At 41.1% G+C, this 11,579-nt stretch overlaps 1 non-coding gene across 1 annotated transcript; it reads right to left on the bottom strand.

The window, feature by feature from the left end:
• Window positions 1-353: 353 nt before the first annotated feature.
• LOC145583551 (small nucleolar RNA R71) lies at window positions 354-458 on the bottom strand. The gene has a single exon (XR_014100190.1). It is a non-coding gene; the product is annotated as a small nucleolar RNA R71 (small nucleolar RNA).
• Between the last annotated feature and the right edge of the window lie 11,121 nt (window positions 459-11,579).

Here is an 11,579-nt window from a genome sequence, read left to right as displayed (position 1 = left end):
TCGTGAGTTCGAAAATCCGGAGGATTATGAGCTCACGGGAGGGATTTTGTTACCCGTCACGGAAACTAACTTTATAATTCATCCCCAATATACAAGAATGGTTCAATCAGAGCAATTTTCGGGTTCTACAAGTGAAGACCCCATAGAGCACCTTGATAGATTCCTTGAGCTATGTGCCATGATTCAAACCAACCAAGTTTCTCAATAATACATCCGGATGCACCTATTTCGACAATCTCTTTCAAGTAGAGCAAAGAAGTGGTTGAAGCAAGTGAAGCCTAACTCACTCACATCTTGGAGGGAGGTGGTTAAGGCATTCTTGAAGAGGTTCATTTTCGAGGAAAAGACCGCCGAGATGAGAAGGAAGATTGCATCATTTCAACAAGAAGCGGATGAGAGTCTTAATGAAGCTTGGGAGAGGTTCAAAGAGTTGGTACAAGCGTGTCCTCACCATGAATACAATCAAAGTTTGCTCATGAGGTTTTTCTACGATGGATTGGAGCCCATGTCTAAAGCTAACTTGGATGCGGGGGCGGGTGGACAATTGATCAAGATTCCCCAAAATCAAGTGGAGGCAACGATCGAGGAGGTAGCAAAGAACTACTCTTGGGGAGGTAGGAGAAGGAGTGCACCGAAGAAAGCTGGGATGCATGAATTGGAGAAGGTCGATCAATTGCAACATCAAATTGAGCAACTCACAAAAGGGCTCTCAAAGTTGAACACAAGTGTAAATGCAAGCTCAAGCGGTGGAGCAAGCTCTTCTCAAGTCAACTCTTTCTCTTGTCAAAATTGTGGAGGAACGAACCATGATACATCTTATTGTGGAGGTTTGAGCCCCGAGCATGTAGCAGCATACAAAACAAGGCAAGATGGTTTTAGAGGAGGCGGTGGTGGAGTGGCTTGGAGACAACCACCACCCGGGTTTGCATCTCAACCTCAACAATGGGGCCAACAAGCTTAACCCTCTTACAATTCGAACCCCCATACCAAAATCCACCTCGATCTCAAAACCAAAACCCAAGAGGAACCTACCCAAGGAACAACCAATACAACAACCAAAACCAATACAATAACCAATACCAATACAACAATCAAACCCAAGCGCCCCAAAGAAATCAAGAACAAGCACCTCAAGCGGAGCCAACACCCACACAACTCCTTCAAGCTATGCATTCACAAATGCAAACTTTTGGGCAACAAATGCAAGAAATAAGGGCTCACAACAAGATGGTTGATTCACAACTAGCTCAATTGGCCGAGAGGACTCCTTTTAATTCACCATCAACTCTACCCGGACAACCACAACCTAACCCTTCTCATAACCAAAAACCCAATACATGCAAGGCAATCACTTTGAGGTCGGGAACTTCCTATGATGGTCCAAATGAGGGGGATAGTGAGGAAAAGAAGGGAGGAGAAGAGAGTGTGAATGAAGATAAGAGAGGTGAGGAGGAAAAAGTTGATGAGGTAAAAGGAAGTTCGGAGAAGAAGAAGGTCAACAACAAGAAGACAACTTCTAAGTAGGCTTGATGGACCGGTTCCTTTTCCAAGTAGGCTTGCGGAGAGGAAGTTGAATGACAAGTTTGCAAAGTTTCTAAGTGTGATGAAGAACTTGCACATCAATCTCCCTTTTCTTGAAGTAGTGACACAAATGCCATCTTACTCTAAATTTCTCAAGGACATCCTCACCAACAAAAGGAAGCTCAATGATGAGCTTATAACCCTTCCACACCAAGTGAGTGCTCTTGTTCAACATAAAATGCCCAAGAAGGAGAAAGACCCGGGGAGTTTCACTTTGCCAGTGAAAATTGGAAATATGGAAGCTAGGGGTGCATTGGCCGATCTTGGAGCAAGTGTTAGTCTAATCCCCTTATCCATTTCTCAAAAACTCAATATTGAGATGATCCCTACAAGGAAGACAATTCAACTAGCCGACCGCTCGGTGAAGTTACCTTGTGGAGAACTTGAGGATGTTCCAATTCAAGTGGGACACATCTATGTGCCTTGTGACTTTGTAGTGATGGACATGGAAGAAGATGTGGAAACACCCTTGATTTTGGGTCGGGAAGCTCTTAAGACTTTGGGGGCGGTCATCAATTGCAAAAACAACACCATCACATGTGAAGTGGCCGATGAGAAGATTTGTCTTTGAGTTTTCAAAGTTGCTAAAGACCCCTATGGTTGAAAAGTGTTATCGAGTTGATGTTGTGAATGAGGAGTTAGACCGTTTGGGAAGGGTCATGATGAAGCCTCAAGGTCCAATTGTGGAAGCTCTCTCATGCAAAGAGGAGTTCCACTCTCAAGAAGCCAAAGGAGGAAGTTGATCAACAAAGCAAGATTGAGCTTGAATCAATGGAGGAAAAATCGGAGGAGAGTTCCAAGCCTCCTCCCAAGGTAGAACTCAAGCCCCTCCCCCTTTCTTTGAAATATTCTTATCTTGATGAGGAGGAAAAATACCCTATTATTGTCAATGCTACCCTTGATGAACTTAATTTGAAAAAATTGCTTGATGTTTTGAGAAAATACAAAGATGTGATAGGGTATAGCATTGATGATATCAAGGGCATTAGTCCTTCTCTATGCATGCATCGTATTCATCTTGAGGATGATCATTCCACCTCCATTGAACCTCAAAGGAGGTTGAACCCCAACCTTCAAGAGGTTGTCAAGAAAGAAATTTTGAAACTACGTGAGGCTGGCATCATCTATGCTATCTCCAATAGCAAATGGGTGAGCCTGGTTCATGTGGTTCCCAAAAAGGGTGGAATGACCATTGTCATGGATGGAAAGGGAGAGGAAATCTCCACCAGGACGGTGACCGGGTGGAGAATGTGTATTGATTGTAGGAGATTGAACAAGAACACAAAAAGATCATTTTCCTCTCCCTTTCATGGACTAAATGCTTGAAAGGCTTTCTCACCATGCTTTCTTTTGTTTCTTGGATTGGTACTCCGGATTTTTCCAAATCCCTATCCATCCAAGAGATCAAGAGAAAACTACTTTCACATGTCCATATGGAACATTTCCATACCGAAGAATGTCATTCGGATTATGCAATGCCCCCTCTACTTTTCAAAGATGCATGACTTCCATTTTCTCCGAAATGCTTGAAAAAGAAATTGAGGTTTTCATGGATGATTTTAGTGTTGGTGGCTCGTCTTTTGACACTTGTCTTTTTAACCTTGAAAGAGTTTTGCAAAGGTGTCAAGAGACGAGTTTGGTTTTGAATTGGGAAAAATGCCATTTTATGGTCGATGAGGGCATTGTCCTCGGTCATAAAGTTTCAAAAAATGGCATTGAGGTTGATCCAGCCAAAGTTTCGGTGATTGAGAGGTTGCCCCCACCTACTTCCGTCACGGGAGTACGAGCTTTTCTTGGGCATGCCGGTTTCTACCGGAGGTTTATAAAAGATTTCTCCTCAATTGCCAAACCTTTGACCGAATTACTTAAGAAAGATGTTGTTTTTAGCTTTGATGAGGCTTGCCTTGAGGCATTTCGTAATCTCAAGGAAGCTCTCATCTCTTCTCTTGTTGTGCAAGCTCCGGATTGGAGCTTGCCTTTTGAGCTAATGTGCGATGCGAGTGATTTTGCAGTAGGTGCCGTCCTTGGTCAAAAGAAAGAAGGGAAATCATGTGTCATCAACTATGCAAGTAGGACTCTCGATGAAGCTCAAAAGAACTATACAACAACGGAGAAGGAGATGCTAGCGGTGCTGTTTGCATTTGATAAGTTCCGGTCCTATCTCATATGTTCAAAAGTCATTGTGTACACGGATCACATCGCGGTGCGATACCTCATGACCAAGAAAGAAGCGAAGCCTCGCTTGATATGTTGGGTTCTCTCTCTTCAAGACTTTCACATGGAAATGAGGGACAAAAAGGGAGCGGAGAATTATGTAGCGGATCACTTGTCTAGGCTTCCATTTGAGAACAAGGAGGATGTTCCAATTAATGATGAGATAGGGATCGAGGCCCTCATGGCTATGGTGGCGACTTCTACACCTTGGTGTGCGGATATTGCCAACTATCTTGCTTGTGGGGTAGTTCCTCCGGAATTCTCCTCTCAACAAAAGAAAAAGTTCTTCAAAGAAGTGAGAAGGTATTTTTGGAATGATCCGTACCTATTCAAGCAATGTGGTGATGGTCTCTTTAGGAAGTGTGTCCCTGATGAGTGACATTTATGTCGCTCCTAGGATAGTGTTTATGCCTTGTTTTAGCTTGTCTTAGGGTGTTTTGTAGTTGTTTTGTTCAAATAATGCGTGCATGCATGTCTCGATGTGTTTTTAATGAAATCGCGTATATTCCTTAATGCTTGCTTTCATTGCGTGTTTGCACCGTTCCCTTTACCTTATTGCTTCCCTTGGTGTTTGTGCTTAGGTATTTAAAGTCTTGGATTGCAAAGAAGAAGCCAAGGAAGCATGAGAGAAGAATCGAAGAAAGGCCAGAGTGTGCGGGCGCGCAGCCCTGTGAGAACCCGCGCAAAACTGGCAAAATAGCAGAAGCAAGGCAGAAAGTTTTGCGCGGCCTGTGCGCGACATGTGCGCGGGCGCACACCGACACTGCGCGGGCGCACACACCAAAGCACAAGCCGCGCAACCCTCAAATGCGCGGGCGCACAGATGCCTTGCGCGGGCGCGCAGCTGCCTTGCGCGGGCGCGCAGCGTGTCCTGTTCAGCGTTTTTGCGCGATTCTTTATATATTGCGGGGCTTGTTTTGCACAAAAAGGGGGGGGGGCTTCTTCATTCATTTTTTTATTCTCGCTCCCTAGTTTTAGGAGAGCTTCTCTCTCTAGGTTTAGTTTAGGATTAGTGTAGTTTAGAGAGAGAAAGTGAGGGGCTTCACCATTGTTGATTGTAGCTTGGATCTTGAAGAAGAAGATTGATCATCTTGTTTGTAGACTTCCATCTTCAATCAATGAGAATCTCTAACTCTCTCTTCTCTATTTTTATTTGCTTTCTTTTGATTATTGTTTTTGTTGTTGGTATTGCTTATTAATCATGTTGATTCTTGATTATTTGTTGATTAATCTAGTTGTTATCATGATTAGTGAGTAATTCCCCCATTAAGGGGATGGTGGTGGTGTAGTTGAATCTTGAGCATGTTCTAGGGTTTAGAATTGATTTATTTGTGATTAAAGTCTTTATATGCTTGATATTCTTTAATCTACTTGCAAAATGCATGTTGTTAGTTGATTAAAGGTGAATCTTTGCTAACAAGGAACGGAAGTTGACTTAGTTAAGGTTCATTGTTATCGATTGTTATTTAATAGTACCTCCTAGTATATGGTTCTAATGTGGAAACATAGAGGCTATGTTAGGAGAAGCCAATTGACCCCGGAAGGCGGCTAGATTGGATCTTTTATTTCGATATTTGAGCATGTTTAGTTCATAATTAATTCAACTTCTATGCTTTTGTTTATGTTCAAGTGAATGCTACACCTAAACCATTTCCCTTAATGTTTTATCTCTAGTTTTAGTTTGTTTAGACCTTAGGTTTACCTTCCCTTATTCCGGACTAGCTTAATTGTTGATAGCATTTGGTAGTGTTTAATCGTTCTCTGTGGTTCGACCCCTATGCTTGCCTTATACTCGTATTAGGTTTGTTTAGGTGTATAAATTGTATTTGATCGAGGGATAGTCGTTTGACGACGCGATTATTCCCTTGTCAAATTGGCGCCGTTGCCGGGGAACGGCTTCCATTACCGTTGTGTTATCTTATTGAGACTAGTCCATTGTGTATAATTTTCTTTTGGTTTGCTTCTCTTCTTGTTTTTGTTTTTGTTTGTGTATATTCTTGAGCTTTCTTGTTTGGTTGCTTGTTGTTTGTCTTCATTGAGTCATGGATCAATTTGTCCAAAATGAGATGTCTTGCTCCTCTTTGCCTCAATTTGAATATGAACCCTTTTGGGTCTACTTTAATAGGTTTGAAGACTTCTCTAATTTCCATGGTTGTTCCTTATGGGAGGCTTGTGAAGTTATTTATTGGGGTTTGAATGAGTATACTCGAGGGGTGATTGAAAACATGTGTAATGGTCAATTTCGAGCCAAATCTTTGGATGAGGCTTGGGATTTCTATATGTGGTTTGCCAAGGATGGTTATGAGCAAGAGAATGATGCTAATTCTTGCGATTTTTCTAGCTCTTGCATGCACTCTAATGATGAATCCTATGCTCCCCATGATGCAAATCCCTCCCCCTTGTGTGCTATTTATGATGAGATGCATCCTAATGTTGATAATGTTCATGCTCTTTCCCAATGTTTTTTAAATGCGTGCATGGATGTTGATGATGCTCCCCATACCCCTAATCCTCACTTGCATGATCTTCCCTTTACCTCTTCCTTTTCCAACATGATTCCAAATGAGTTTTCCCATGTATCTAGTGAACATTTTCGTGAGGGTAATTCAATGGGACATAGAGAGGAAGGAGAGTTGTTGGAGAAGCTCAACGAGATGATGGAGAAGGTTAATGAGATGAGGGAAAAGAAAGAAGAATATAACAAGGAGATGAAAGCTAGGCTAGAGGCACTTGAGAGCCAAATTTCCCACCTAGCTCAATCCCAAACAAATGTCCTTCCTTCTTCTTCCCCCTCCCATATGGTTGAACCTAATTGGGCTTTTGAGTGCATGGTTGAGGATGATTATGATGATGATGTTGAAAGCGATAGAGGGTGTATGGAAGATACTTCATTTGATGAAATTTTGAAAACCACCCCCTTTATCCAACTTGAACCTCAACACTCTTTGCAACCCATTGAAGATCCCATTTTGGTGGACCTAGAAACTAATTTGAGGTTGTTAAGAGAAAAGATGGGTTGTGGTGATGATGGGATACTCATGTTTGATCATGTTAAGTTGGGAAATGTTGAGAATGAAAACCATGCTCTTGTTGAGAGTGAAGAATCCCAATTGGTGGTTGAGGACATTTCCAAACTTTTTGAGGGTAGTGAAGATGTGTTAGAAGGGAATTCTTTGGAGGAAAAGGCTTGTGTTTCAATGCAAGGTGGTGTGATTGAAGTTGTGAGTGAGGTACCCATTCCAATTCTTTCAATCCCCACCCCCTTTTTAAGAAAGCTTACCAACCTTCCTTCTTGCCCTATCTCACTTCCATATATCCTCAAAGTTCCACCGATTGAGGGGCCCCTAATCTCTTTAGCTCCCCATTACCCTTCTTTTGGACTCAATGACGGAGTTTTACCTTCCAAAGAGCAACAAAATGAGTTTGTTCCTCCCTTTTCTCTTCCTAGTTCTAGTTTTGATTTTTCCAAGTCTTATTTTATTGATTTTTCTTTTGATTCTTTTACTTTTTCTTTTCCCCCTTCTCTCAAACATAAAGTCTCCTTGTACTTTATGTTTGCTTGTCATATGAGCATCGCGTATGCTCTATTTCTTGATATGTTTGCCGGTGCATATGACAAGCTTTTGCGTTCTTTGTCGGGTTATTTACTAGATTGGTCATGCTTGGACGTTAAGCAAGCCTTTGCGGGAAGTAACCCGTGTTTTATTGCTTTCATTTTCTTTTCTTTTTAGAATAGATTTTCTCTCATGGAAATGTTTGTGCGCCTTTTTGCTAGGTACATGACTTGGTATACTTTGGTGCATTGATTTGGATCATGAATCAAAGAAGATTGGCACCGCAATTGCTAGCACATGGAGGGCGAGATTCGATACTAGAGGAATTTAGTCTTGAAAGGTTTATTTGGGTCATTTGCGGGTATTTACACCCACCTAATATCCGGTAACATCTTTCCTTGCTCTTTCTCTAATGGTTGATGCCTTGTTGGACATGTGTTGGTTTGTGGTTTTATCTCTTCCTTTTCCCCTCCCATGGATTATTTGGTCAATGTTTGAGTATGTTGCCTCATTCAAGCTTGGGGGAGGGTATTCTATCATGTTTGGTGGGATGTTGATTCATATATGTCATGCATTGAGTATATACATTTCCATGTTTTTCATGCTTTTGGAAAATCCAAAAGAATTTTTTTTTTTTTTTTTTTTTTTTTTTGTTTACTTCAAGGCAAGTTTAGCAAAATGTGTTTTGTTTGTTCTTAATTGGACATTATATCTTTTGGATTTGTTTACTCTTGACTGCCTTTCTTCCTAAGTGGTTAATGTGTGCACGGTTTGAGAGTGTCATTGGTTGACTCTAGGATATTACATGCTAAGGTAGCCGGGTTAAGAACTTTTAGGGCGCCACGAAGCCTTAGTTCACGGGTATGTGGTAAGATGGTGTTGCTCTCTATAGTGGATTTGGCACCCTTAGTTGGTATTTACTTAGTTATAATCCCGTGTGAGGTAACATTGTTCTAGCCTTCATCACTTTGTTGTGTGGCGCATTTGGATCCTTAGCTATGCATGTCTTGATCCTTGTTTTGACTTATAGCTCCCAAGATCGTGACCGAAGCACTCTAGGGGAGGAAAAGGGCACTTCTTTCTCATTTTTCTTTATCTTCTTTTTATTTTGTTACAAATTTGATTTTCTACTTTGCATAAACCTACTTGCTAACCAATTTGAGCCTTATGTTTCCCGCTCTTGTTTAAACCACATTACAAACCTAATGGCCTATGTTTACCAACCTTTTAGTTAGTGAAGCATTGGCATGTGAGGTTTGAGTTTTGAGTTGTTGATCATAGACAAGATGCACTTTGAGATTTGGTTAGAGTTGAGCTTGTAAAGAAATATGCAAATTTATGAAAATCAAATGAAGTTTCAAGAAAAAGCCGTCCATGATTTAAAAAAAAAAAGGCAAGGACAATGAATAAAGTTTTAAAAAGTGAAAAAAAAAAAAAAACAAATACAAAAACACCAAAAATATTTTAGATGGTTTCATTTCCTTCCTTAGTTTAAGCATTGAGGACAATGCTTTGTTCAAGCTTGGGGGGAATATTGTGTTTGTGTTGAATAAGCTTTGGGGAATGGCATTATTGGTATTTTTGTTTGATATTTAGTGAATTCTTGAGTGTTTTTGAGTGTCGGCCGCACTTTTTGCTTCACTTAGGAAATATCACCAAATTTTAAATTTTTACCCCGCCTTAACCCTTAGCCTTACGTTACAACCAATAAAAAGACCCTTAGACTCTAGTGGGTTAGGTCAAAAGAACGGTGGAGGGAGATAGACTTCAAACCTATGGAAAGAGTATGCATAGTTGAGACGTCGGGATTACCTTCTCAAATTTGTCATTTCTTTATTTTTTTTTATTTTTTTTTTATTTTTTTTTTTTCCGGTTCCTTCGTGGAATCTTGAGAAGCTAGCTTAAGGGTTGATTTGAAGCTAGTGAAGAGAACGTGGCCCGATTGGTTGGGGCTAGGGTGGATTGAGTCCTAAGTAGTTCTCTATGCTTAGCATGTGTTATGTTTCAATCAACCATTGACATCTTGGAACGTGCATACATTTGTCCATTTAGAAAGGTTTGCTTTCATTAGTACTTGTCCTTATCTCTTGTCCATATATGAGCTTGTGTTTTGTTTTTTTCTCTTTATGTTTCTTTTCCTTTTCCTTTTGTTGCCTTGCCTTGGTTTTTCTCAAGAGTTGTGGGTTAAGCTCTTAGGAAACCCTCACGAGACCTCACTCGTCCTCATAGGCGACTTTGGGGTTTTAAGGGCTTGTTGTAGCTAAAAACAACCGTGATTCCTACGTTAGTGAGTTAGTGTACATTCTTTCTCCTTGTTTCTATTTTGTTTCTTTTGCTTCCAATAATTTTCCTCTTGTTCTCTTTTGCTCTAGCTTTGCTCGAGGACGAGCAAAGGTTTAGCTTGGGGGAATTTGATGAGTGACATTTATGTCGCTCCTAGGATAGTGTTTATGCCTTGTTTTAGCTTGTCTTAGGGTGTTTTGTAGTTGTTTTGTTCAAATAATGCGTGCATGCATGTCTCGATGTGTTTTTAATGAAATCGCGTATATTCCTTAATGCTTGCTTTCATTGCGTGTTTGCACCGTTCCCTTTACCTTATTGCTTCCCTTGGTGTTTGTGCTTAGGTATTTAAAGTCTTGGATTGCAAAGAAGAAGCCAAGGAAGCATGAGAGAAGAATCGAAGAAAGGCCAGAGTGTGCGGGCGCGCAGCCCTGTGAGAACCCGCGCAAAACTGGCAAAATAGCAGAAGCAAGGCAGAAAGTTTTGCGCGGCCTGTGCGCGACATGTGCGCGGGCGCACACCGACACTGCGCGGGCGCACACACCAAAGCACAAGCCGCGCAACCCTCAAATGCGCGGGCGCACAGATGCCTTGCGCGGGCGCGCAGCTGCCTTGCGCGGGCGCGCAGCGTGTCCTGTTCAGCGTTTTTGCGCGATTCTTTATATATTGCGGGGCTTGTTTTGCACAAAAAGGGGGGGGGCTTCTTCATTCATTTTTTTATTCTCGCTCCCTAGTTTTAGGAGAGCTTCTCTCTCTAGGTTTAGTTTAGGATTAGTGTAGTTTAGAGAGAGAAAGTGAGGGGCTTCACCATTGTTGATTGTAGCTTGGATCTTGAAGAAGAAGATTGATCATCTTGTTTGTAGACTTCCATCTTCAATCAATGAGAATCTCTAACTCTCTCTTCTCTATTTTTATTTGCTTTCTTTTGATTATTGTTTTTGTTGTTGGTATTGCTTATTAATCATGTTGATTCTTGATTATTTGTTGATTAATCTAGTTGTTATCATGATTAGTGAGTAATTCCCCCATTAAGGGGATGGTGGTGGTGTAGTTGAATCTTGAGCATGTTCTAGGGTTTAGAATTGATTTATTTGTGATTAAAGTCTTTATATGCTTGATATTCTTTAATCTACTTGCAAAATGCATGTTGTTAGTTGATTAAAGGTGAATCTTTGCTAACAAGGAACGGAAGTTGACTTAGTTAAGGTTCATTGTTATCGATTGTTATTTAATAGTACCTCCTAGTATATGGTTCTAATGTGGAAACATAGAGGCTATGTTAGGAGAAGCCAATTGACCCCGGAAGGCGGCTAGATTGGATCTTTTATTTCGATATTTGAGCATGTTTAGTTCATAATTAATTCAACTTCTATGCTTTTGTTTATGTTCAAGTGAATGCTACACCTAAACCATTTCCCTTAATGTTTTATCTCTAGTTTTAGTTTGTTTAGACCTTAGGTTTACCTTCCCTTATTCCGGACTAGCTTAATTGTTGATAGCATTTGGTAGTGTTTAATCGTTCTCTGTGGTTCGACCCCTATGCTTGCCTTATACTCGTATTAGGTTTGTTTAGGTGTATAAATTGTATTTGATCGAGGGATAGTCGTTTGACGACGCGATTATTCCCTTGTCAGTCCCCGATCATGAGATTGAGGGTGTCCTTGAGCATTGTCACTCACTACCATGTGGGGGACATGGTGGTGTTGACAAGACGGTAGCAAAAATCTCTCAATCTTTGCTTAGGTGGCCTTCAATGCACAAGGATACTCACAAATTCGTTATGCAATGTGATCGATGCCAAAGGAGTGGTGGCATTACCAAAAGGGACGAGATGCCCCAACAAAGTATTCTAGAGGTGGAGCCCTTCGATGTTTGGGGGGTGGATTTCATGGGACCGTTCGTTTCTTCATGTGGGAACCTATACATCTTGGTGGCGGTTGACTATGTGAT

Source organism: Chenopodium album, chromosome 15 (assembly GCF_948465745.1).
Source record: "Chenopodium album chromosome 15, dcCheAlbu1.1, whole genome shotgun sequence".
Lineage (NCBI taxonomy): Eukaryota > Viridiplantae > Streptophyta > Magnoliopsida > Caryophyllales > Amaranthaceae > Chenopodium > Chenopodium album.
The sequence above is the reverse complement of the archived record's forward strand: the minus strand, read 5'-3'. Positions and strand labels throughout refer to the sequence as shown.